This window comes from Paramisgurnus dabryanus, chromosome 6 (genome assembly GCF_030506205.2).
Source record: "Paramisgurnus dabryanus chromosome 6, PD_genome_1.1, whole genome shotgun sequence".
In the NCBI taxonomy this organism is placed as follows: Eukaryota; Metazoa; Chordata; class Actinopteri; order Cypriniformes; family Cobitidae; genus Paramisgurnus; species Paramisgurnus dabryanus.
Genome location: NC_133342.1, coordinates 44,254,176 through 44,272,356, shown reverse-complemented (window position 1 = coordinate 44,272,356; position 18,181 = coordinate 44,254,176). Strand labels below are relative to the sequence as shown.

Genomic DNA, 18,181 nt, shown 5'->3' with positions numbered 1-18,181 from the left:
ACAACATGCTCTGAATTAATTCTTTCATTAACATCACGTAGGCAATGGGTGGATCTGAATGTGCCAATTTCATACTCTCTCCTAGAAATGTGCCACATCCATGGCATTGATGATCAGGCCCCTTTCTCAAAAGCGCACACTTGTTATTAATAAAACGAAGGTACCCATAGAAAGCACGCGTAGGCCTCATTTTCTGACCTTAAATCTGTAAATCGTAAATGAGCTTGAAATTGTGCGCAGCTGAACACTTGCGGAATTATAATCGATGCCTTTTTAATGCCACTGACATATAAAAGAGCGCCTGTCAATGTTTAAATCCTTTAAGAGCAGCAAAAATGGCTTATATTTCCAAATACCTACAGCAATCTGACAAGCAATAGCGCGTGCGCCTGCTCAGGCCCTGACATGGCGCTAGGCACTTTTCCACGTCAAAGACAGTTTTAAGAAATATGGACTTTGCCGTAGATTTTGGGGGACGCACACTTTACGATCAAATCTGTGCCTACGCGCGCTTCATAAATGAGTCACCAGGGGCCTCATTTATCAACAGTGCGTAGAAAATGTTCTATATTTGTACCTACGAATGAAATTTAGAATGTGCCTAAGTACAAAAAAATCGGGATTTATCAAACGTGCGCACGGGGTTCGTACGCACATCAGTAAGTAATCCTTGATGATAAATCCCACTTGTTCTTAAGCACCATGCTCGTGCACGTTCATGGTCATTTGCATTCCGAAACGCCTCCAATGAACCATATATGGTGACAACACCTCCCGTTATAAGTCACGTGGTTGTGCTTTTTCCCTCATCGCTATAATGGCAAAGAGAGCGTAAAAGAGGAACTTTACAGACATAGAAATTGAGTAACTGGTGGATGAGGTTAATAACACATCTGTTTGGTTCACTTTGTACGGGAGGGATGACTAACAAAAGAAAACAAATCTGCATGGGAACTTGTTACCAGTGAGATTAATTCCGTTGGGTATGAGAACACTTCTAGAAATAAAAAAGTGGTTTGACATTAAATGATCAGCCAAAAAAAAAAAAAAAAAAACGCGTCACAGCACACCGACGTGAAATCTGTAGGAGGACAGACAATGACAGAACTTTCCTTGGACAGCCGCATAACCAGCATCATCGCGCGATCTCTGAAAACGCGCTCCCGGCGGAATGGATGATTTGCCAAGTCTTCCAATATTTCAAGATAAGCCAAGCATTTGACGGAGCTTTCTAATATAGGGTTAGACACTAATTTCATTAATTAACTTCAACACTGATTTGCAGTTACTTTATTAACAGTAATCATTTTTAACACCTTGGGGTGGATAATAAATAGGCAAAGTGTTCTTTTAACGCTGGGGATGGACGGTCCTGTGTAGTATCGCTATTCTACCACTAGATGCTCTGCGTACGCATACTCCGAGGTGTGCGTATATTTACACACATTTCTACGTATAAGTGCAATTTGATAAATTCCACACTTTGCGTAAAACTGTTCCTACGCACACTTTACGCACACTTCTGTTCGTACGCACGCTTGATAAATGAGGCCCCTGGAGTCTTGAATAGGCTTGTAATTAAGAAAAAAAGTACAGCCGCCTTTCCAAAGATGAGGACTCATGGTGAAACGAAGTAATGTCTTGTCAGCGTTTTCTCAGAGCCATGCAGGCTTTTAACTAAAGGACTGCTAGCAGAGGATGGTTTCGATCCATCGACCTCTGGGTTATGGGCCCAGCACGCTTCCGCTGCGCCACTCTGCTTACACGCTCCAGGGCACGACTCCACCTAGCGTCCCTAGCTAAGAAGGCCACACTGATGTAGAATTTTGGCATCATGCCAAGGATTCAGGTGTCTTGAAAAACTCGTAATTAAGAAATAAGGTACAGCTGCCTTTCCAATGACGAGGACACGTGGTGTAACGACGTAATGTTTTGTCAGCGTTTTCTCAGAGCCGGAGCCATGCAGGCTTTTAATAAAAGTACACCTAGCAGAGGATGGTTTCGATCCATCGACCTCTGGGTTAAGGGCCCAGCACGCTTCCGCTGCGCCACTCTGCTCGAGCACAGCCCGGACACGACTCAACCTACAGGCCCTGGCAAAGCAGGCCACTCTGATGTAGACTGTTGGCACCATGCCAATGATTCAGGTGTCTTGAATAAACTTGCAATTAAGAAATAAAGAACAGCTGCCTTTCCAATTATGGTGAAAACGGGATAACATTCTGCCAGCCTTTTCTCAGAGCCAGAGCCATGCAAGCCTTCAAGAAAAGGGCTCTTAGCAGAGGATGGTTTCGATCCATCGACCTCTGGGTTATGGGCCCAGCACGCTTCCGCTGCGCCACTCTGCTGAAGCGCACCCCAGATGGGACTCGAACCCACAATCCCTGGCTTAGGAGGCCAGTGCCTTATCCATTAGGCCACTGGGGCTTTGGGGTGACGATCATGGACCATGTTCTGTTGGAACATCAACAAACACAGACATGCTACAATGGATTGCATGACATGTTGGGAGAACAGAGAACTGACATGACTTTGGACACGGTAACATCAGTTTTAGGATGTATGAGCCTTGTCAGAATGGCCGAGCGGTCTAAGGCGCCAGGCTCAAGGTTGTCCGACCTTCTCAGTTTGTGAGGTTTCTGGTCTCCCAATGGAGGCGTGGGTTCAAATCCCACTTCTGACAGAAGGTTTTTGGCGAGGCATGATGAAACTATCATAGTTCTGGTGCAAATCTCATTCACAACAAATTTTCAAATGTAAGCACTGTCATCAATTGGAACATCTGAAAGGGCCAATTTCAAACTTTCTCCTAGGAACGAATCTCATTTCCCACAACATGCTCTGAATTAATTCTTTCATTAACATCACGTAGGCAATGGGTGGATCTGAATGTGCCAATTTCATACTCTCTCCTAGAAATGTGCCACATCCATGGCATTGATGATCAGGCCCCTTTCTCAAAAGCGCACACTTGTTATTAATAAAACGAAGGTACCCATAGAAAGCACGCGTAGGCCTCATTTTCTGACCTTAAATCTGTAAATCGTAAATGAGCTTGAAATGGTGCGCAGCTGAACACTTGCGGAATTATAATCGATGCCTTTTTAATGCCACTGACATATAAAAGAGCGCCTGTCAATGTTTAAATCCTTTAAGAGCAGCAAAAATGGCTTATATTTCCAAATACCTACAGCAATCTGACAAGCAATAGCGCGTGCGCCTGCTCAGGCCCTGACATGGCGCTAGGCACTTTTCCACGTCAAAGACAGTTTTAAGAAATATGGACTTTGCCTTAGATTTTGGGGGACGCACACTTTACGATCAAATCTGTGCCTACGCGCGCTTCATAAATGAGTCACCAGGAGTCTTGAATAGGCTTGTAATTAAGAAAAAAAGTACAGCCGCCTTTCCAAAGATGAGGACTCATGGTGAAACGAAGTAATGTCTTGTCAGCGTTTTCTCAGAGCCATGCAGGCTTTTAACTAAAGGACTGCTAGCAGAGGATGGTTTCGATCCATCGACCTCTGGGTTATGGGCCCAGCACGCTTCCGCTGCGCCTCTCTGCTCGAGCACAGCCCGGACACGACTCAACCTACAGGCCCTGGCAAAGCAGGCCACTCTGATGTAGACTGTTGGCACCATGCCAATGATTCAGGTGTCTTGAATAAACTTGCAATTAAGAAATAAAGAACAGCTGCCTTTCCAATTATGGTGAAAACGGGATAACATTCTGCCAGCCTTTTCTCAGAGCCAGAGCCATGCAAGCCTTCAAGAAAAGGGCTCTTAGCAGAGGATGGTTTCGATCCATCGACCTCTGGGTTATGGGCCCAGCACGCTTCCGCTGCGCCACTCTGCTGAAGCGCACCCCAGATGGGACTCGAACCCACAATCCCTGGCTTAGGAGGCCAGTGCCTTATCCATTAGGCCACTGGGGCTTTGGGGTGACGATCATGGACCATGTTCTGTTGGAACATCAACAAACACAGACATGCTACAATGGATTGCATGACATGTTGGGAGAACAGAGAACTGACATGACTTTGGACACGGTAACATCAGTTTTAGGATGTATGAGCCTTGTCAGAATGGCCGAGCGGTCTAAGGCGCCAGACTCAAGGTTGTCCGACCTTCTCAGTTTGTGAGGTTTCTGGTCTCCCAATGGAGGCGTGGGTTCAAATCCCACTTCTGACAGAAGGTTTTTGGCGAGGCATGATGAAACTATCATAGTTCTGGTGCAAATCTCATTCACAACAAGTTTTCAAATGTAAGCACTGTCATCAATTGGAACATCTGAAAGGGCCAATTTCAAACTTTCTCCTAGGAACGAATCTCATTTCCCACAACATGCTCTGAATTAATTCTTTCATTAACATCACGTAGGCAATGGGTGGATCTGAATGTGCCAATTTCATACTCTCTCCTAGAAATGTGCCACATCCATGGCATTGATGATCAGGCCCCTTTCTCAAAAGCGCACACTTGTTATTAATAAAACGAAGGTACCCATAAAAAGCACGCGTAGGCCTCATTTTCTGACCTTAAATCTGTAAATCGTAAATGAGCTTGAAATTGTGCGCAGCTGAACACTTGCGGAATTATAATCGATGCCTTTTTAATGCCACTGACATATAAAAGAGCGCCTGTCAATGTTTAAATCCTTTAAGAGCAGCAAAAATGGCTTATATTTCCAAATACCTACAGCAATCTGACAAGCAATAGCGCGTGCGCCTGCTCAGGCCCTGACATGGCGCTAGGCACTTTTCCACGTCAAAGACAGTTTTAAGAAATATGGACTTTGCCGTAGATTTTGGGGGACGCACACTTTACGATCAAATCTGTGCCTACGCGCGCTTCATAAATGAGTCACCAGGAGTCTTGAATAGGCTTGTAATTAAGAAAAAAAGTACAGCCGCCTTTCCAAAGATGAGGACTCATGGTGAAACGAAGTAATGTCTTGTCAGCGTTTTCTCAGAGCCATGCAGGCTTTTAACTAAAGGACTGCTAGCAGAGGATGGTTTCGATCCATCGACCTCTGGGTTATGGGCCCAGCACGCTTCCGCTGCGCCACTCTGCTTACACGCTCCAGGGCACGACTCCACCTAGCGTCCCTAGCTAAGAAGGCCACACTGATGTAGAATTTTGGCATCATGCCAAGGATTCAGGTGTCTTGAAAAACTCGTAATTAAGAAATAAGGTACAGCTGCCTTTCCAATAACGAGGACACGTGGTGTAACGACGTAATGTTTTGTCAGCGTTTTCTCAGAGCCGGAGCCATGCAGGCTTTTAATAAAAGTACACCTAGCAGAGGATGGTTTCGATCCATCGACCTCTGGGTTATTGGCCCAGCACGCTTCCGCTGCGCCACTCTGCTCGAGCACAGCCCGGACACGACTCAACCTACAGGCCCTGGCAAAGCAGGCCACTCTGATGTAGACTGTTGGCACCATGCCAATGATTCAGGTGTCTTGAATAAACTTGCAATTAAGAAATAAAGAACAGCTGCCTTTCCAATTATGGTGAAAACGGGATAACATTCTGCCAGCCTTTTCTCAGAGCCAGAGCCATGCAAGCCTTCAAGAAAAGGGCTCTTAGCAGAGGATGGTTTCGATCCATCGACCTCTGAGTTTTGGGCCCAGCACGCTTCCGCTGCGCCACTCTGCTGAAGCGCACCCCAGATGGGACTCGAACCCACAATCCCTGGCTTAGGAGGCCAGTGCCTTATCCATTAGGCCACTGAGGCTTTGGGGTGACGATCATGGACCATGTTCTGTTGGAACATCAACAAACACAGACATGCTACAATGGATTGCATGACATGTTGGGAGAACAGAGAACTGACATGACTTTGGACACGGTAACATCAGTTTTAGAATGTATGAGCCGTGTCAGAATGGCCGAGCGGTCTAAGGCGCCAGACTCAAGGTTGTCCGACCTTCTCAGTTTGTGAGGTTTCTGGTCTCCCAATGGAGGCGTGGGTTCAAATCCCACTTCTGACAGAAGGTTTTTGGCGAGGCATGATGAAACTATCATAGTTCTGGTGCAAATCTCATTCACAACAAGTTTTCAAATGTAAGCACTGTCATCAATTGGAACATCTGAAAGGGCCAATTTCAAACTTTCTCCTAGGAACGAATCTCATTTCCCACAACATGCTCTGAATTAATTCTTTCATTAACATCACATAGGCAATGGGTGGATCTGAATGTGCCAATTTCATACTCTCTCCTAGAAATGTGCCACATCCATGGCATTGATGATCAGGCCCCTTTCTCAAAGCGCACAGTTGTTATTAATAAAACTAAGGTACCCATAGAAAGCACGCGTAGGCCTCATTTTCTGACCTTAAATCTGTAAATCGTAAATGAGCTTGAAACTGTGCGCAGCTGAACACTTGCGGAATTATAATCGATGCCTTTTTAATGCCACTGACATATAAAAGAGCGCCTGTCAATGTTTAAATCCTTTAAGAGCAGCAAAAAAGGCTTATATTTCCAAATACCTACAGCAATCTGACAAGCAATAGCGCCTGCGCCTGCTCAGGCCCTGACATGGCGCTAGGCACTTTTCCACGTCAAAGACAGTTTTAAGAAATATGGACTTTGCCGTAGATTTTGGGGGACGCACACTTTACGATCAAATCTGTGCCTACGCGCGCTTCATAAATGAGTCACCAGGACTCTTGAATAGGCTTGTAATTAAGAAAAAAAGTACAGCTGCCTTTCCAAAGATGAGGACTCATGGTGAAATGAAGTAATGTCTTGTCAGCGTTTTCTCAGAGCCATGCAGGCTTTTAACTAAAGGACTGCTAGCAGAGGATGGTTTCGATCCATCGACCTCTGGGTTATGGGCCCAGCACGCTTCCGCTGCGCCACTCTGCTTACACGCTGCAGGGCACGACTCCACCTAGCGTCCCTAGCTAAGAAGGCCACACTGATGTAGAATTTTGGCATCATGCCAAGGATTCAGGTGTCTTGAAAAATTCGTAATTAAGAAATAAGGTACAGCTGCCTTTCCAATGACGAGGACACGTGGTGTAATGATGTAATGTTTTGTCAGCGTTTTCTCAGAGCCGGAGCCATGCAGGCTTTTAATAAAAGTACACCTAGCAGAGGATGGTTTCGATCCATCGACCTCTGGGTTATGGGCTCAGCACGCTTCCGCTGCGCCACTCTGCTTGAGCACAGCCCGGACACGACTCAACCTACAGGCCCTGGCAAAGCAGGCCACTCTGATGTAGACTGTTGGCACCATGCCAATGATTCAGGTGTCTTGAATAAACTTGCAATTAAGAAATAAAGAACAGCTGCCTTTCCAATTATGGTGAAAACTGGATAACATTCTGCCAGCCTTTTCCTAGAGCCAGAGCCATGCAAGCCTTCAAGAAAAGGGCTCTTAGCAGAGGATGGTTTCGATCCATCGACCTCTGGGTTATGGGCCCAGCACGCTTCCGCTGCGCCACTCTGCTGAAGGGCACCCCAGATGGGACTCGAACCCACAATCCCTGGCTTAGGAGGCCAGTGCCTTATCCATTAGGCCACTGGGGCTTTGGGGTGACGATCATGGACCATGTTCTGTTGGAACATCAACAAACACAGACATGCTACAATGGATTGCATGACATGTTGGGAGAACAGAGAACTGACATGACTTTGGACACGGTAACATCAGTTTTAGGATGTATGAGCCGTGTCAGAATGGCCGAGCGGTCTAAGGCGCCAGACTCAAGGTTGTCCGACCTTCTCAGTTTGTGAGGTTTCTGGTCTCCCAATGGAGGCGTGGGTTCAAATCCCACTTCTGACAGAAGGTTTTTGGCGAGGCATGATGAAACTATCATAGTTCTGGTGCAAATCTCATTCACAACAAGTTTTCAAATGTAAGCACTGTCATCAATTGGAACATCTGAAAGGGCCAATTTCAAACTTTCTCCTAGGAACGAATCTCATTTCCCACAACATGCTCTGAATTAATTCTTTCATTAACATCACGTAGGCAATGGGTGGATCTGAATGTGCCAATTTTTATACTCTCTCCTAGAAATGTGCCACATCCATGGCATTGATGATCAGGCCCCTTTCTCAAAAGCGCACACTTGTTATTAATAAAACGAAGGTACCCATAGAAAGCACGCGTAGGCCTCATTTTCTGACCTTAAATCTGTAAATCGTAAATGAGCTTGAAATTGTGCGCAGCTGAACACTTGCGGAATTATAATCGATGCCTTTTTAATGCCACTGACATATAAAAGAGCGCCTGTCAATGTTTAAATCCTTTAAGAGCAGCAAAAATGGCTTATATTTCCAAATACCTACAGCAATCTGACAAGCAATAGCGCCTGCGCCTGCTCAGGCCCTGACATGGCGCTAGGCACTTTTCCACGTCAAAGACAGTTTGAAGAAATATGGACTTTGCCGTAAATTTTGGGGGACGCACACTTTACGATCAAATCTGTGCCTACGCGCGCTTCATAAATGAGTCACCAGGAGTCTTGAATAGGCTTGTAATTAAGAAAAAAAGTACAGCCGCCTTTCCAAAGATGAGGACTCATGGTGAAACGAAGTAATGTCTTGTCAGCGTTTTCTCAGAGCCATGCAGGCTTTTAACTAAAGGACTGCTAGCAGAGGATGGTTTCGATCCATCGACCTCTGGGTTATGGGCCCAGCACGCTTCCGCTGCGCCACTCTGCTTACACGCTCCAGGGCACGACTCCACCTAGCGTCCCTAGCTAAGAAGGCCACACTGATGTAGAATTTTGGCATCATGCCAAGGATTCAGGTGTCTTGAAAAACTCGTAATTAAGAAATAAGGTACAGCTGCCTTTCCAATGACGAGGACACGTGGTGTAATGATGTAATGTTTTGTCAGCGTTTTCTCAGAGCCGGAGCCATGCAGGGTTTTAATAAAAGTACACCTAGCAGAGGATGGTTTCGATCCATTGACCTCTGGGTTATGGGCCCAGCACGCTTCCGCTGCGCCACTCTGCTTGAGCACAGCCCGGACACGACTCAACCTACAGGCCCTGGCAAAGCAGGCCACTCTGATGTAGACTGTTGGCACCATGCCAATGATTCAGGTGTCTTGAATAAACTTGCAATTAAGAAATAAAGAACAGCTGCCTTTCCAATTATGGTGAAAACTGGATAACATTCTGCCAGCCTTTTCCTAGAGCCAGAGCCATGCAAGCCTTCAAGAAAAGGGCTCTTAGCAGAGGATGGTTTCGATCCATCGACCTCTGGGTTATGGGCCCAGCACGCTTCCGCTGCGCCACTCTGCTGAAGGGCACCCCAGATGGGACTCGAACCCACAATCCCTGGCTTAGGAGGCCAGTGCCTTATCCATTAGGCCACTGGGGCTTTGGGGTGACGATCATGGACCATGTTCTGTTGGAACATCAACAAACACAGACATGCTACAATGGATTGCATGACATGTTGGGAGAACAGAGAACTGACATGACTTTGGACACGGTAACATCAGTTTTAGGATGTATGAGCCGTGTCAGAATGGCCGAGCGGTCTAAGGCGCCAGACTCAAGGTTGTCCGACCTTCTCAGTTTGTGAGGTTTCTGGTCTCCCAATGGAGGCGTGGGTTCAAATCCCACTTCTGACAGAAGGTTTTTGGCGAGGCATGATGAAACTATCATAGTTCTGGTGCAAATCTCATTCACAACAAGTTTTCAAATGTAAGCACTGTCATCAATTGGAACATCTGAAAGGGCCAATTTCAAACTTTCTCCTAGGAACGAATCTCATTTCCCACAACATGCTCTGAATTAATTCTTTCATTAACATCACGTAGGCAATGGGTGGATCTGAATGTGCCAATTTCATACTCTCTCCTAGAAATGTGCCACATCCATGGCATTGATGATCAGGCCCCTTTCTCAAAAGCGCACACTTGTTATTAATAAAACGAAGGTACCCATAGAAAGCACGCGTAGGCCTCATTTTCTGACCTTAAATCTGTAAATCGTAAATGAGCTTGAAATTGTGCGCAGCTGAACACTTGCGGAATTATAATCGATGCCTTTTTAATGCCACTGACATATAAAAGAGCGCCTGTCAATGTTTAAATCCTTTAAGAGCAGCAAAAATGGCTTATATTTCCAAATACCTACAGCAATCTGACAAGCAATAGCGCCTGCGCCTGCTCAGGCCCTGACATGGCGCTAGGCACTTTTCCACGTCAAAGACAGTTTTAAGAAATATGGACTTTGCCGTAAATTTTGGGGGACGCACACTTTACGATCAAATCTGTGCCTACGCGCGCTTCATAAATGAGTCACCAGGAGTCTTGAATAGGCTTGTAATTAAGAAAAAAAGTACAGCCGCCTTTCCAAAGATGAGGACTCATGGTGAAACGAAGTAATGTCTTGTCAGCGTTTTCTCAGAGCCATGCAGGCTTTTAACTAAAGGACTGCTAGCAGAGTATGGTTTCGATCCATCGACCTCTGGGTTATGGGCCCAGCACGCTTCCGCTGCGCCACTCTGCTTACACGCTCCAGGGCACGACTCCACCTAGCGTCCCTAGCTAAGAAGGCCACACTGATGTAGAATTTTGGCATCATGCCAAGGATTCAGGTGTCTTGAAAAACTCGTAATTAAGAAATAAGGTACAGCTGCCTTTCCAATGACGAGGACACGTGGTGTAATGATGTAATGTTTTGTCAGCGTTTTCTCAGAGCCGGAGCCATGCAGGCTTTTAATAAAAGTACACCTAGCAGAGGATGGTTTCGATCCATCGACCTCTGGGTTATGGGCCCAGCACGCTTCCGCTGCGCCACTCTGCTTGAGCACAGCCCGGACACGACTCAACCTACAGGCCCTGGCAAAGCAGGCCACTCTGATGTAGACTGTTGGCACCATGCCAATGATTCAGGTGTCTTGAATAAACTTGCAATTAAGAAATAAAGAACAGCTGCCTTTCCAATTATGGTGAAAACTGGATAACATTCTGCCAGCCTTTTCCTAGAGCCAGAGCCATGCAAGCCTTCAAGAAAAGGGCTCTTAGCAGAGGATGGTTTCGATCCATCGACCTCTGGGTTATGGGCCCAGCACGCTTCCGCTGCACCACTCTGCTGAAGGGCACCCCAGATGGGACTCGAACCCACAATCCCTGGCTTAGGAGGCCAGTGCCTTATCCATTAGGCCACTGGGGCTTTGGGGTGACGATCATGGACCATGTTCTGTTGGAACATCAACAAACACAGACATGCTACAATGGATTGCATGACATGTTGGGAGAACAGAGAACTGACATGACTTTGGACACGGTAACATCAGTTTTAGGATGTATGAGCCGTGTCAGAATGGCCGAGCGGTCTAAGGCGCCAGACTCAAGGTTGTCCGACCTTCTCAGTTTGTGAGGTTTCTGGTCTCCCAATGGAGGCGTGGGTTCAAATCCCACTTCTGACAGAAGGTTTTTGGCGAGGCATGATGAAACTATCATAGTTCTGGTGCAAATCTCATTCACAACAAGTTTTCAAATGTAAGCACTGTCATCAATTGGAACATCTGAAAGGGCCAATTTCAAACTTTCTCCTAGGAACGAATCTCATTTCCCACAACATGCTCTGAATTAATTCTTTCATTAACATCACGTAGGCAATGGGTGGATCTGAATGTGCCAATTTCATACTCTCTCCTAGAAATGTGCCACATCCATGGCATTGATGATCAGGCCCCTTTCTCAAAAGCGCACACTTGTTATTAATAAAACGAAGGTACCCATAGAAAGCACGCGTAGGCCTCATTTTCTGACCTTAAATCTGTAAATCGTAAATGAGCTTGAAATTGTGCGCAGCTGAACACTTGCGGAATTATAATCGATGCCTTTTTAATGCCACTGACATATAAAAGAGCGCCTGTCAATGTTTAAATCCTTTAAGAGCAGCAAAAAAGGCTTATATTTCCAAATACCTACAGCAATCTGACAAGCAATAGCGCGTGCGCCTGCTCAGGCCCTGACATGGCGCTAGACACTTTTCCACGTCAAAGACAGTTTTAAGAAATATGGACTTTGCCGTAGATTTTGGGGGACGCACACTTTACGATCAAATCTGTGCCTACGCGCGCTTCATAAATGAGTCACCAGGAGTCTTGAATAGGCTTGTAATTAAGAAAAAAAGTACAGCCGCCTTTCCAAAGATGAGGACTCATGGTGAAACGAAGTAATGTCTTGTCAGCTTTTTCTCAGAGCCATGCAGGCTTTTAACTAAAGGACTGCTAGCAGAGTATGGTTTCGATCCATCGACCTCTGGGTTATGGGCCCAGCACGCTTCCGCTGCGCCACTCTGCTTACATGCTCCAGGGCACGACTCCACCTAGCGTCCCTAGCTAAGAAGGCCACACTGATGTAGAATTTTGGCATCATGCCAAGGATTCAGGTGTCTTGAAAAACTCGTAATTAAGAAATAAGGTACAGCTGCCTTTCCAATGACGAGGACACGTGGTGTAACGACGTAATGTTTTGTCAGCGTTTTCTCAGAGCCGGAGCCCTGCAGGCTTTTAATAAAAGTACACCTAGCAGAGGATGGTTTCGATCCATCGACCTCTGGGTTATGGGCCCAGCACGCTTCCGCTGCGCCACTCTGCTCGAGCACAGCCCGGACACGACTCACCTTCAGGCCCTGGCAAAGCAGGCCACTCTGATGTAGACTGTTGGCACCATGCCAATGATTCAGGTGTCTTGAATAAACTTGCAATTGAGAAATAAAGAACAGCTGCCTTTCCAATTATGGTGAAAACTGGATAATATTCTGCCAGCCTTTTCCTAGAGCCAGAGCCATGCAAGCCTTCAAGAAAAGGGCTCTTAGCAGAGGATGGTTTCGATCCATTGACCTCTGTGTTATGGGCCCAGCACGCTTCCGCTGCGCCACTCTGCTGAAGCGCACCCCAGATGGGACTCGAACCCACAATCCCTGGCTTAGGAGGCCAGTGCCTTATCCATTAGGCCACTGGGGCTTTGGGGTGACAGTCATGGACCATGTTCTGTTGTAACATCAACAAACACAGACATGCTACAATGGATTGCATGACATGTTGGGAGAACAGAGAACTGACATGACTTTGGACACGGTAACATCAGTTTTAGGATGTATGAGCCGTGTCAGAATGGCCGAGCGGTCTAAGGCGCCAGACTCAAGGTTGTCCGACCTTCTCAGTTTGTGAGGTTTCTGTTCTCCCAATGGAGGCGTGGGTTCAAATCCCACTTCTGACAGAAGGTTTTTGGCGAGGCATGATGAAACTATCATAGTTCTAGTGCAAATCTCATTCACAACAAGTTTTCAAATGTAAGCACTGTCATCAATTGGAACATCTGAAAGGGCCAATTTCAAACTTTCTCCTAGGAACGAATCTCATTTCCCACAACAAGCTCTGAATAAATTCTTTCATTAACATCACGTAGGCAATGGGTGGATCTGAATGTGCCAATTTCATACTCTCTCCTAGAAATGTGCCACATCCATGGCATTGATGATCAGGCCCCTTTCTCAAAAGCGCACACTTGTTATTAATAAAACGAAGGTACCCATAGAAAGCACGCGTAGGCCTCATTTTCTGACCTTAAATCTGTAAATCGTAAATGAGCTTGAAATTGTGCGCAGCTGAACACTTGCGGAATTATAATCGATGCCTTTTTAATGCCACTGACATATAAAAGAGCGCCTGTCAATGTTTAAATCCTTTAAGAGCAGCAAAAATGGCTTATATTTCCAAATACCTACAGCAATCTGACAAGCAATAGCGCCTGCGCCTGCTCAGGCCCTGACATGGCGCTAGGCACTTTTCCACGTCAAAGACAGTTTTAAGAAATATGGACTTTGCCGTAAATTTTGGGGGACGCACACTTTACGATCAAATCTGTGCCTACGCGCGCTTCATAAATGAGTCACCAGGAGTCTTGAATAGGCTTGTAATTAAGAAAAAAAGTACAGCCGCCTTTCCAAAGATGAGGACTCATGGTGAAACGAAGTAATGTCTTGTCAGCGTTTTCTCAGAGCCATGCAGGCTTTTAACTAAAGGACTGCTAGCAGAGGATGGTTTCGATCCATCGACCTCTGGGTTATGGGCCCAGCACGCTTCCGCTGCGCCACTCTGCTTACACGCTCCAGGGCACGACTCCACCTAGCGTCCCTAGCTAAGAAGGCCACACTGATGTAGAATTTTGGCATCATGCCAAGGATTCAGGTGTCTTGAAAAACTCGTAATTAAGAAATAAGGTACAGCTGCCTTTCCAATGACGAGGACACGTGGTGTAATGATGTAATGTTTTGTCAGCGTTTTCTCAGAGCCGGAGCCATGCAGGCTTTTAATAAAAGTACACCTAGCAGAGGATGGTTTCGATCCATCGACCTCTGGGTTATGGGCCCAGCACGCTTCCGCTGCGCCACTCTGCTCGAGCACAGCCCGGACACGACTCAACCTACAGGCCCTGGCAAAGCAGGCCACTCTGATGTAGACTGTTGGCACCATGCCAATGATTCAGGTGTCTTGAATAAACTTGCAATTAAGAAATAAAGAACAGCTGCCTTTCCAATTATGGTGAAAACTGGATAACATTCTGCCAGCCTTTTCCTAGAGCCAGAGCCATGCAAGCCTTCAAGAAAAGGGCTCTTAGCAGAGGATGGTTTCGATCCATCGACCTCTGGGTTATGGGCCCAGCACGCTTCCGCTGCGCCACTCTGCTGAAGGGCACCCCAGATGGGACTCGAACCCACAATCCCTGGCTTAGGAGGCCAGTGCCTTATCCATTAGGCCACTGGGGCTTTGGGGTGACGATCATGGACCATGTTCTGTTGGAACATCAACAAACACAGACATGCTACAATGGATTGCATGACATGTTGGGAGAACAGAGAACTGACATGACTTTGGACACGGTAACATCAGTTTTAGGATGTATGAGCCGTGTCAGAATGGCCGAGCGGTCTAAGGCGCCAGACTCAAGGTTGTCCGACCTTCTCAGTTTGTGAGGTTTCTGGTCTCCCAATGGAGGCGTGGGTTCAAATCCCACTTCTGACAGAAGGTTTTTGGTGAGGCATGATGAAACTATCATAGTTCTGGTGCAAATCTCATTCACAACAAGTTTTCAAATGTAAGCACTGTCATCAATTGGAACATCTGAAAGGGCCAATTTCAAACTTTCTCCTAGGAACGAATCTCATTTCCCACAACATGCTCTGAATTAATTCTTTCATTAACATCACGTAGGCAATGGGTGGATCTGAATGTGCCAATTTCATACTCTCTCCTAGAAATGTGCCACATCCATGGCATTGATGATCAGGCCCCTTTCTCAAAAGCGCACACTTGTTATTAATAAAACGAAGGTACCCATAGAAAGCACGCGTAGGCCTCATTTTCTGACCTTAAATCTGTAAATCGTAAATGAGCTTGAAATTGTGCGCAGCTGAACACTTGCGGAATTATAATCGATGCCTTTTTAATGCCACTGACATATAAAAGAGCGCCTGTCAATGTTTAAATCCTTTAAGAGCAGCAAAAAAGGCTTATATTTCCAAATACCTACAGCAATCTGACAAGCAATAGCGCGTGCGCCTGCTCAGGCCCTGACATGGCGCTAGACACTTTTCCACGTCAAAGACAGTTTTAAGAAATATGGACTTTGCCGTAGATTTTGGGGGACGCACACTTTACGATCAAATCTGTGCCTACGCGCGCTTCATAAATGAGTCACCAGGAGTCTTGAATAGGCTTGTAATTAAGAAAAAAAGTACAGCCGCCTTTCCAAAGATGAGGACTCATGGTGAAACGAAGTAATGTCTTGTCAGCGTTTTCTCAGAGCCATGCAGGCTTTTAACTAAAGGACTGCTAGCAGAGTATGGTTTCGATCCATCGACCTCTGGGTTATGGGCCCAGCACGCTTCCGCTGCGCCACTCTGCTTGCATGCTCCAGGGCACGACTCCACCTAGCGTCCCTAGCTAAGAAGGCCACACTGATGTAGAATTTTGGCATAATGCCAAGGATTCAGGTGTCTTGAAAAACTCGTAATTAAGAAATAAGGTACAGCTGCCTTTCCAATGACGAGGACACGTGGTGTAACGACGTAATGTTTTGTCAGCGTTTTCTCAGAGCCGGAGCCATGCAGGCTTTTAATAAAAGTACACCTAGCAGAGGATGGTTTCGATCCATCGACCTCTGGGTTATGGGCCCAGCACGCTTCCGCTGCGCCACTCTGCTCGAGCACAGCCCGGACACGACTCAACCTACAGGCCCTGGCAAAGCAGGCCACTCTGATGTAGACTGTTGGCACCATGCCAATGATTCAGGTGTCTTGAATAAACTTGCAATTAAGAAATAAAGAACAGCTGCCTTTCCAATTATGGTGAAAACGGGATAACATTCTGCCAGCCTTTTCTCAGAGCCAGAGCCATGCAAGCCTTCAAGAAAAGGGCTCTTAGCAGAGGATGGTTTCGATCCATCGACCTCTGGGTTATTGGCCCAGCACGCTTCCGCTGCGCCACTCTGCTGAAGCGCACCCCAGATGGGACTCGAACCCACAATCCCTGGCTTAGGAGGCCAGTGCCTTATCCATTAGGCCACTGAGGCTTTGGGGTGACGATCATGGACCATGTTCTGTTGGAACATCAACAAACACAGACATGCTACAATGGATTGCATGACATGTTGGGAGAACAGAGAACTGACATGACTTTGGATACGGTAACATCAGTTTTAGGATGTATGAGCCGTGTCAGAATGGCCGAGCGGTCTAAGGCGCCAGACTCAAGGTTGTCCGACCTTCTCAGTTTGTGAGGTTTCTGGTCTCCCAATGGAGGCGTGGGTTCAAATCCCACTTCTGACAGAAGGTTTTTGTAGAGGCATGATGAAACTATCATAGTTCTGGTGCAAATCTCATTCACAACAAGTTTTCAAATGTAAGCACTGTCATCAATTGGAACATCTGAAAGGGCCAATTTCAAACTTTCTCCTAGGAACGAATCTCATTTCCCACAACATGCTCTGAATTAATTCTTTCATTAACATCACGTAGGCAATGGGTGGATCTGAATGTGCCAATTTCATACTCTCTCCTAGAAATGTGCCACATCCATGGCATTGATGATCAGGCCCCTTTCTCAAAAGCGCACACTTGTTATTAATAAAACGAAGGTACCCATAGAAAGCACGCGTAGGCCTCATTTTCTGACCTTAAATCTGTAAATCGTAAATGAGCTTGAAATTGTGCGCAGCTGAACACTTGCGGAATTATAATCGATGCCTTTTTAATGCCACTGACATATAAAAGAGCGCCTGTCAATGTTTAAATCCTTTAAGAGCAGCAAAAATGGCTTATATTTCCAAATACCTACAGCAATCTGACAAGCAATAGCGCGTGCGCCTGCTCAGGCCCTGACATGGCGCTAGGCACTTTTCCACGTCAAAGACAGTTTTAAGAAATATGGACTTTGCCTTAGATTTTGGGGGACGCACACTTTACGATCAAATCTGTGCCTACGCGCGCTTCATAAATGAGTCACCAGGAGTCTTGAATAGGCTTGTAATTAAGAAAAAAAGTACAGCCGCCTTTCCAAAGATGAGGACTCATGGTGAAACGAAGTAATGTCTTGTCAGCGTTTTCTCAGAGCCATGCAGGCTTTTAACTAAAGGACTGCTAGCAGAGGATGGTTTCGATCCATCGACCTCTGGGTTATGGGCCCAGCACGCTTCCGCTGCGCCTCTCTGCTCGAGCACAGCCCGGACACGACTCAACCTACAGGCCCTGGCAAAGCAGGCCACTCTGATGTAGACTGTTGGCACCATGCCAATGATTCAGGTGTCTTGAATAAACTTGCAATTAAGAAATAAAGAACAGCTGCCTTTCCAATTATGGTGAAAACGGGATAACATTCTGCCAGCCTTTTCTCAGAGCCAGAGCCATGCAAGCCTTCAAGAAAAGGGCTCTTAGCAGAGGATGGTTTCGATCCATCGACCTCTGGGTTATGGGCCCAGCACGCTTCTGCTGCGCCACTCTGCTGAAGCGCACCCCAGATGGGACTCGAACCCACAATCCCTGGCTTAGGAGGCCAGTGCCTTATCCATTAGGCCACTGGGGCTTTGGGGTGACGATCATGGACCATGTTCTGTTGGAACATCAACAAACACAGACATGCTACAATGGATTGCATGACATGTTGGGAGAACAGAGAACTGACATGAC

The 18,181-nt window shown here is 46.4% G+C and overlaps 20 non-coding genes across 20 annotated transcripts; 9 read left to right on the top strand and 11 right to left on the bottom strand.

The window, feature by feature from the left end:
- Positions 1-2,354: 2,354 nt before the first annotated feature.
- On the bottom strand, positions 2,355-2,427 carry trnar-ccu (transfer RNA arginine (anticodon CCU)). The gene has a single exon. It is a non-coding gene; the product is annotated as a tRNA-Arg (tRNA).
- Positions 2,428-2,571: 144 nt separating this feature from the next.
- Positions 2,572-2,683, top strand: trnal-caa (transfer RNA leucine (anticodon CAA)). Its single transcript has 2 exons — positions 2,572-2,609; positions 2,638-2,683. It is a non-coding gene; the product is annotated as a tRNA-Leu (tRNA).
- Positions 2,684-3,862: 1,179 nt separating this feature from the next.
- trnar-ccu (transfer RNA arginine (anticodon CCU)) lies at positions 3,863-3,935 on the bottom strand. The gene has a single exon. It is a non-coding gene; the product is annotated as a tRNA-Arg (tRNA).
- A 144-nt stretch (positions 3,936-4,079) lies between these two features.
- Positions 4,080-4,191, top strand: trnal-caa (transfer RNA leucine (anticodon CAA)). The gene is made up of 2 exons: positions 4,080-4,117; positions 4,146-4,191. It is a non-coding gene; the product is annotated as a tRNA-Leu (tRNA).
- Positions 4,192-5,589: 1,398 nt separating this feature from the next.
- On the bottom strand, positions 5,590-5,661 carry trnal-caa (transfer RNA leucine (anticodon CAA)). Its single transcript has one exon. It is a non-coding gene; the product is annotated as a tRNA-Leu (tRNA).
- Positions 5,662-5,667: 6 nt separating this feature from the next.
- trnar-ccu (transfer RNA arginine (anticodon CCU)) lies at positions 5,668-5,740 on the bottom strand. Its single transcript has one exon. It is a non-coding gene; the product is annotated as a tRNA-Arg (tRNA).
- A 144-nt stretch (positions 5,741-5,884) lies between these two features.
- On the top strand, positions 5,885-5,996 carry trnal-caa (transfer RNA leucine (anticodon CAA)). Its single transcript has 2 exons — positions 5,885-5,922; positions 5,951-5,996. It is a non-coding gene; the product is annotated as a tRNA-Leu (tRNA).
- A 1,475-nt stretch (positions 5,997-7,471) lies between these two features.
- On the bottom strand, positions 7,472-7,544 carry trnar-ccu (transfer RNA arginine (anticodon CCU)). Its single transcript has one exon. It is a non-coding gene; the product is annotated as a tRNA-Arg (tRNA).
- A 144-nt stretch (positions 7,545-7,688) lies between these two features.
- On the top strand, positions 7,689-7,800 carry trnal-caa (transfer RNA leucine (anticodon CAA)). The gene is made up of 2 exons: positions 7,689-7,726; positions 7,755-7,800. It is a non-coding gene; the product is annotated as a tRNA-Leu (tRNA).
- A 1,477-nt stretch (positions 7,801-9,277) lies between these two features.
- On the bottom strand, positions 9,278-9,350 carry trnar-ccu (transfer RNA arginine (anticodon CCU)). The gene has a single exon. It is a non-coding gene; the product is annotated as a tRNA-Arg (tRNA).
- A 144-nt stretch (positions 9,351-9,494) lies between these two features.
- trnal-caa (transfer RNA leucine (anticodon CAA)) lies at positions 9,495-9,606 on the top strand. Its single transcript has 2 exons — positions 9,495-9,532; positions 9,561-9,606. It is a non-coding gene; the product is annotated as a tRNA-Leu (tRNA).
- A 1,476-nt stretch (positions 9,607-11,082) lies between these two features.
- Positions 11,083-11,155, bottom strand: trnar-ccu (transfer RNA arginine (anticodon CCU)). The gene has a single exon. It is a non-coding gene; the product is annotated as a tRNA-Arg (tRNA).
- Positions 11,156-11,299: 144 nt separating this feature from the next.
- Positions 11,300-11,411, top strand: trnal-caa (transfer RNA leucine (anticodon CAA)). Its single transcript has 2 exons — positions 11,300-11,337; positions 11,366-11,411. It is a non-coding gene; the product is annotated as a tRNA-Leu (tRNA).
- Positions 11,412-12,886: 1,475 nt separating this feature from the next.
- Positions 12,887-12,959, bottom strand: trnar-ccu (transfer RNA arginine (anticodon CCU)). The gene has a single exon. It is a non-coding gene; the product is annotated as a tRNA-Arg (tRNA).
- Positions 12,960-13,103: 144 nt separating this feature from the next.
- trnal-caa (transfer RNA leucine (anticodon CAA)) lies at positions 13,104-13,215 on the top strand. Its single transcript has 2 exons — positions 13,104-13,141; positions 13,170-13,215. It is a non-coding gene; the product is annotated as a tRNA-Leu (tRNA).
- A 1,476-nt stretch (positions 13,216-14,691) lies between these two features.
- Positions 14,692-14,764, bottom strand: trnar-ccu (transfer RNA arginine (anticodon CCU)). The gene has a single exon. It is a non-coding gene; the product is annotated as a tRNA-Arg (tRNA).
- Positions 14,765-14,908: 144 nt separating this feature from the next.
- Positions 14,909-15,020, top strand: trnal-caa (transfer RNA leucine (anticodon CAA)). Its single transcript has 2 exons — positions 14,909-14,946; positions 14,975-15,020. It is a non-coding gene; the product is annotated as a tRNA-Leu (tRNA).
- A 1,476-nt stretch (positions 15,021-16,496) lies between these two features.
- On the bottom strand, positions 16,497-16,569 carry trnar-ccu (transfer RNA arginine (anticodon CCU)). Its single transcript has one exon. It is a non-coding gene; the product is annotated as a tRNA-Arg (tRNA).
- A 144-nt stretch (positions 16,570-16,713) lies between these two features.
- On the top strand, positions 16,714-16,825 carry trnal-caa (transfer RNA leucine (anticodon CAA)). Its single transcript has 2 exons — positions 16,714-16,751; positions 16,780-16,825. It is a non-coding gene; the product is annotated as a tRNA-Leu (tRNA).
- Positions 16,826-18,004: 1,179 nt separating this feature from the next.
- trnar-ccu (transfer RNA arginine (anticodon CCU)) lies at positions 18,005-18,077 on the bottom strand. Its single transcript has one exon. It is a non-coding gene; the product is annotated as a tRNA-Arg (tRNA).
- Between the last annotated feature and the right edge of the window lie 104 nt (positions 18,078-18,181).